At 47.4% G+C, this 6,000-nt stretch overlaps 1 protein-coding gene across 1 annotated transcript in view; it reads right to left on the reverse strand.

Moving 5' to 3' along the window:
- The window catches only part of LOC138582824 (myosin-4-like), a 43,620-nt gene extending 41,433 nt beyond the window's left edge, over positions 1-2,187 (reverse strand). Inside the window, exons 1-2 of the mRNA XM_069654488.1 lie at positions 2,150-2,187; positions 1,688-1,740 (exon numbers count right to left, since the gene is read on the reverse strand). The gene's annotated coding sequence lies outside the window, so the exon portion shown is untranslated. The remainder of the gene's footprint in view (positions 1-1,687; positions 1,741-2,149) is intronic.
- Between the last annotated feature and the right edge of the window lie 3,813 nt (positions 2,188-6,000).

Here is a 6,000-nt window from a genome sequence, read left to right on the forward strand (position 1 = left end):
TCCTTGCATTCAGTATCTTCTGCCAGTAAGTGATGTCATGATATTTGATCACTTTAGGTGGAGCACCTGGCATCAGCACTCGACACAAGTAAGGAAGACCAAGGGTATGTTTCCAGTTTATGGGGTAGGTAGGCACCTACACCCGTGATAGGGGCTGCAGGAAAGGAAGCACTTACTGTGCCAGGTAAGTTATTGTTTCTCCTTCCTGAAAGCTAGAATGGAATTGTGATCCCTAGAGGACCCACTAGGACCTTTCGGATTTATCTTTTTTAGTTCTGAAGCAGAGAAGAACTTTGACTGTCTGTGAGGAGCTTTGTTGACCAGGGTTTTAGATTGGAGATCAGGTGGGTTCAGGTTCCAAGAGGAACCAAGAGGGACAAACTTGCGATAACCAGGGGTACGTTTCCGCGATATGTAGGGATTAGAGTCAGACAGGGCGAGCAGCAAGTTTGCCACCTGCTTGCCATCCCTTTCTGAAATGATGCCATTCAATGCAGGACTTGGACACCATTAAATATGGCAGGAGGCGCTGTGCAAATATAAGGTAACATAGCATACTTTCATTTCCAAACTTGGTTGAAAGTTCCAAGTCGCTGAGTAGTATTGGCCCATGGTACTCTATGTGGAAAGCAGCTGGGAGGCAAGTTGAGCAAAGAGCACCAGACAGTGTAAGGCGGGTACTCGGGGTTGACCAGGCATCAGACATGAATGACTAGGTGGGCATGAGTTCCTCTTGCTGGTCAAAGCCCAGACAGAAGGTTCTTGCAAGGGCTAGAGGTCATGCATCCCTCAACACATCATTTTGTTGTAGGCCTCGCATCGCTCAGGGATAGTTTTGTATCTAAAAGAAGTTTGACCAACAAAACGAATTCGGCCATAGTCACAATACAGAGTTACAATCCTGCCATTCAAAACACGAGCATGTTGATGGCGTTCAACATTCACTGGGCCTGTTATAGTGGTATACGTGGTATACCGATAAGGGAATTGCAAGAACGGAATTACAGCAAAAAAAGAACTCTGCACAGACGCAGAGATAGAAATAGCATGTTAGCTCAAGGAGAAGTCAGCACAGCTCAGTAGGAGTCAGCGCCCGTTGAGGTAGGACACATAAACACTTCTGCTGGCATCATTTCTATCTTTAGCTGTAAGTTTGCTTCATGTTAACAAAGAAATATGTGGCCCTCAATTGAATGTTCTTCCCTCCTCCACGTAGAGGTAGAATCTGAGTCTGACTGTACGGTAAAAAAATGATATTACTTCCCTTACCAGCTTTTTGGGTGGAATGGAATTACCACCATTTGTATTGCACCATCAAATTACAAATGTGCCCTTCCAGAGGGGGAATTTCCTCCAGCAATTTTCTGGAGTAAACTCCCTCACTTTAATAGCATAAACTGGAGGAGTTACTGTGGGTGGAATTACCACCCAGAGTATTGCCACCAATGCCCTCCTAGATTCCTATGGACTCCATGAATGAGGGTTCAGAGATAACTCCCCAATACTGCCACCTGTAACCTGACATGAATTCTACAGGAATGGGTGGCAGCATTGGTAACTGAGTTTGAGGGTACCTGAACTAGAATGACCACCCAACTCGAAAGAGGCCCACACTTCTATACATTGTCGGTGCATCAAAGGTTTGTGTACTTGTGTAAAATAAGCAGCGTTCCGTAAAGGCACTTACCTTCACTTACTCCCCCGATGGAAAAACCGTAGGGCCTCGAGGCACCCTGAAAACTGAAGCAGAGAGAGAACAGGTGTAGTCCAGGGTGTTTTATAATTAGTCTCAAGCATTGTTGTGACTCCTTATTTAACTGAGTCATGCCAAGGGAGGTTTAGCAGCAACATCTAAAGCATTCATCACTTAGCATTGCTGAGTTCCCGGCTCCTGGGCACGGACTGGGCACATAGTGTTTGGGAGTTGGGTTTCAGCGACATTATTTCAGGCATGCCCCCCATGGGAAAGGCGCAGATGCACAATGGTCCCACACTCGTATGAGTTCAGTTCAATAGTTACATGCAGATTTGCTACAAATTATATTTAGCTTAAAAGTACCAGGGAGGCACTGCCTGTAGAACCCACTCCTTACACACCAGACTGGTGAGATACAAGGAGCACACACACACACACACAAGTGGTCCTTACCTCTGGAAGCCGGGCTGGAGGCGGAATAAAGGCCATCCCAAAGGCTGCTCTTTTATAAGCTGAGACCTGCCAACTCAGCAGGGCGGCCGTCTATATTTGGTCAAATATTGTCTAGGGATCCGTCTATCAAATTCTCAAGGCTTTGATGTCTCTTCACTTCGTCATCGTGGGATATAATTGGCTGGCAGATGGAAGCTGGGCACCAATGGATGCTTTGCGTTCTTTTGTTCTGAAATTCGACCACATGGAGCAGTCTGGCGGGGAGCGTCGTGGGAGATGCTCGCCCTCCCTCTCTTCAGTGCATCTGTGATCCGGGAGCGGGGAAGACTTACCAGGGAAAACTAAGAAAGCCCAGGAAACACAGCAAGAGCCAGAATCCAAGAAGAAACAGACTCGGGATTCAACTAAAACATCGAGGACTTGCCAATTCTTTCTTCTTATTATTGTTATTTTGTTAATTTCCTAGGAACTCAACTTTTCACTCTTAAATGGAAGGGTCTTGCCTAGTGGGATGGCCAGCAATGTTATATGGTTCGAAGGTAAAAAATCTTATTTCTGGTATTTTGTTAATTTCCTAGGAACTCAACTATTCACACCTAAATGGAAGGGTCTTGCCTAGTAGGATGGACAGTAATGGTACATGGTTCGAAGGTCAAAAGGATGCAGCCTCTGATAGTGTTAGCACGCGTAGTCTGGAAATGGCGAATAAATACACTTCAGGAAACAGATGTCACATTTTCAGTGAAGGGGCCATGGTATTTTATGGCAATTGAACGTGACTGGTCTGCATTTTGTAAACTAGCAGCTGCAGAAGTCTATATTAATGGAAAGTGTATTTAAGTTTTAATGGGCATTTCCTTGGATTTTATTTCATTTATTATCTGTGTTTTGTAAACAGTGCGCATTTCCCAGGTGAAGCCCGTATGCAACACTGAGCAGCAGGGCAGGGCAACCTTTTGCTACTTGAGAATGCGTGTGCCTGCTTGTGAAAGGGGAGTGTGCCATGTGCTTCTTACTACAGTGGTGAATGTATACATGTAGTGCCACTTGCACATCATGGGGCATTCTCTAGTTGATGTATTAACATCTTTTCACATTTATGAAGATAGTCGTTACCATGCCTGGGATTGAATGAAATGTAGATTACTGGTGCTCATCCCTTTTTGATACACCTGTTCGCCATTATTCAGTCCACTGCCTTCCCTAAAAGCCCAACATGTTTCTATCCTTAGTGAGGATAGATGGATATTCATCAGGGTAAGCCGCATACTATAAATGTGAACATTGTTTATGGATGTATCGAGACGGCAGTGGAATTCCAGATTGAGAACTGCCGTCTGATCACCATAGTTATATGTTTCCTTGGGCCAGTGTGTGTCTTCTTCCTCCAGCCACAGGGTAGATTTGGGGCAGAAGATCAAGGCATGGAAATGTGGTATGAGACGTATCTTGATCAGCGTCTCCCCGTCCCATTCTCACCAGTTCTATGTTTTTTTAATAACTAGCTGAGATCCGGAGACTATTTTAAGCACACTGACTTTCCAAGATGCAGACACAGAGTTTCACAGAACTACTCAACATTGTTTCTGGAATGGGCTTGCCTGCACTGCCATTCAACATTGCATTCCAATGTATGAATGTATGTGTGTATAAGCGCGCACCGCGTCAGCTTGCCTTGTCGTACAGGAAGGCGTTGTTAATTGGAACTCAATCTGACCTAATATATCAGTTGTCACTGTCCCCTTAGCAGGGTTCCCACTTGTCATATCATGGTGCAGCTGGAGGCCAGAACATAATGACTGTGATGATGGAATAAACTAGAATGACAACACTAACAACACTCGTCATGAGCCTGTGTCCAGAGGGGTGTTACAGGGAGTGCTACAGTACTACAGTAAGGGGAGTGCTCTTTAAAGTACATGGCTCAAATGTATCGTCCAAATCGAAGAAATGTCTGCAGAGGAGCAAGCCTCTTTATATAACGAGGCAAAAGTGAGGCCACCAACGTCAGGTGAAAACGCCAGCCACTTAAGTTTGACAGGGCAGGGGGGGGGCACAGCCACGGCTTTCAGTGGGGTACAGGTTCTGTCTCTCGCTTTGTTACACACCGTACCCCATGTGAGTACTGGGGCGTATGCATCACTGCACAGGCCACTTAGACTGGATCAGAGGTGCCATCCGCGCAGAGCAGGGAGATGAACACATCCTAATGTTATCAGGTAGGTGTGGGTGGCTGTTGACCTGGGTCCAGATGGCCCCACTGTCTGCACCTTTCACTTTAATCGGGACTCCTGGAGGTGAAGGGTCCCTGGCGCCAATGCATATGGGAGGGGCGTGCCTGAAGGCTAAGGTTTTGGGTAGCCACGCATTGACCTGGGGCTATTGTGGACTAATGAGCCCTATGACAACGTTGGGCATTTGCTTTAGGGTCGAGGCTAGGGAAATTATGTAATAACGCAGCTGTTATTTTCCAGGATGCTTCCTGATCCCCGTGTCTGATGCCAAATGTTATTCAAACTGCCCCGCCAGAGACCTGTGCCTGCCCACAGGCTGATATGTGCACCATGGCACATGCAGTGCTGCACCTACACACTGTGATTCTTAGGAGCACTCATGTCTTGTGCTGAAGCACCGCAGGAGGGAAAGCACAGGAGAGTCACCAGCAAACCTCCTGTCTACTTGTCATCAAAAGCCGCACCACCGAATATCACTGTGCATACATTGCAATGGCGACAAAGATAAGCTTAATAGCCGCTGATTATGATATGATATGATGTGGCATTTGTAAGGCGCCTATACACAAGTGTTTCAAGGCACAACGAGGCAAGGAAGGGGGAACAGAGGGAGGACTGAGACAACACTTACTAAGCCAAGTGACATTGAGATTGCGCAGGTTCAGGGGGGGCAGTGCTGTACATGGGATCAAAACAATAACAAGAAGTGCAGCCAGCAGGTGGCAAGGGCAAGGATAAGTGCATACAGCATGTGTCCAAAAGTGCAGGTAGCGGGACTGCAGGGTTACAGCTACAGACCCAAGGGCAAGGGTTGCCGGGAGGCGGTGCGGGTGTGCAACTGGGCGGGCAGGAACCTGGGCCCGAAATCAGAGGATAACCAGGTGATCAGTGCAGTATCAGACAGGAAATCAGAAGGGGAGAGGAAGAGAGAAGGCAGAAACAAAGAGGAAGTTCTTGAGGTGCTTGCGGAACTGGAGATAGTCCTCCTCAAATTTCACAGAGGCAGAGAGGCTGTTCCAGAGGGAGGCCCCATCCGAGGAAAGAGATCTACCATCAACTTGGTGCTTGCAGAAGTGACTGACCCTGGGGGAGTTGGAGGAGCGAAGAGCTTGAGTAGGAAGGTAATTACGAAGAGAGGGTTGGAGGTATTGAGGACCCATGCCCCAGAAGGCCTTGTGGACAATGCAGAGGGTCTTGAACTTAATCCGTGCAGCCACTGGGAGCCAATGCAGAGATTTCAGTGTTGCAGAGATAGGATCTCTGGGCTTAAGGCCAAGGACAAGTCTTGCTGTCCTGTTCTGGATGAGTTGCAGAGAGCAGAGAGTATAAGCAGGTAGATTTAGAAAGAGGCTGTTGCAGTAGTCCAGCCTAGAGAGAACCAGAGCTCTAGAGACAGTGCAGTGAGCTTCTGGGGGAAGGAGAGGAAAGGAAGAATACCTCTGAGGAGGTGCAGTTAGTAGTTTGACTTCTTAGAGACGTCAGAAATGTGAGGAGAAAAGGAGAGTGTGGAGTCGAAGATGACCCCAAGGTTCTTAGCCTCACAGATGGGAGCAGGAAGAGGGCCAAGGGAGGCCAGCCAGAGACAGGAAAGGAGGGTGCAGGTGTGCCGATGTCATG

Source organism: Ambystoma mexicanum, chromosome 3q (genome assembly GCF_040938575.1).
Source record: "Ambystoma mexicanum isolate Mex_15411 chromosome 3q, UKY_AmexF1_1, whole genome shotgun sequence".
In the NCBI taxonomy this organism is placed as follows: Eukaryota; Metazoa; Chordata; class Amphibia; order Caudata; family Ambystomatidae; genus Ambystoma; species Ambystoma mexicanum.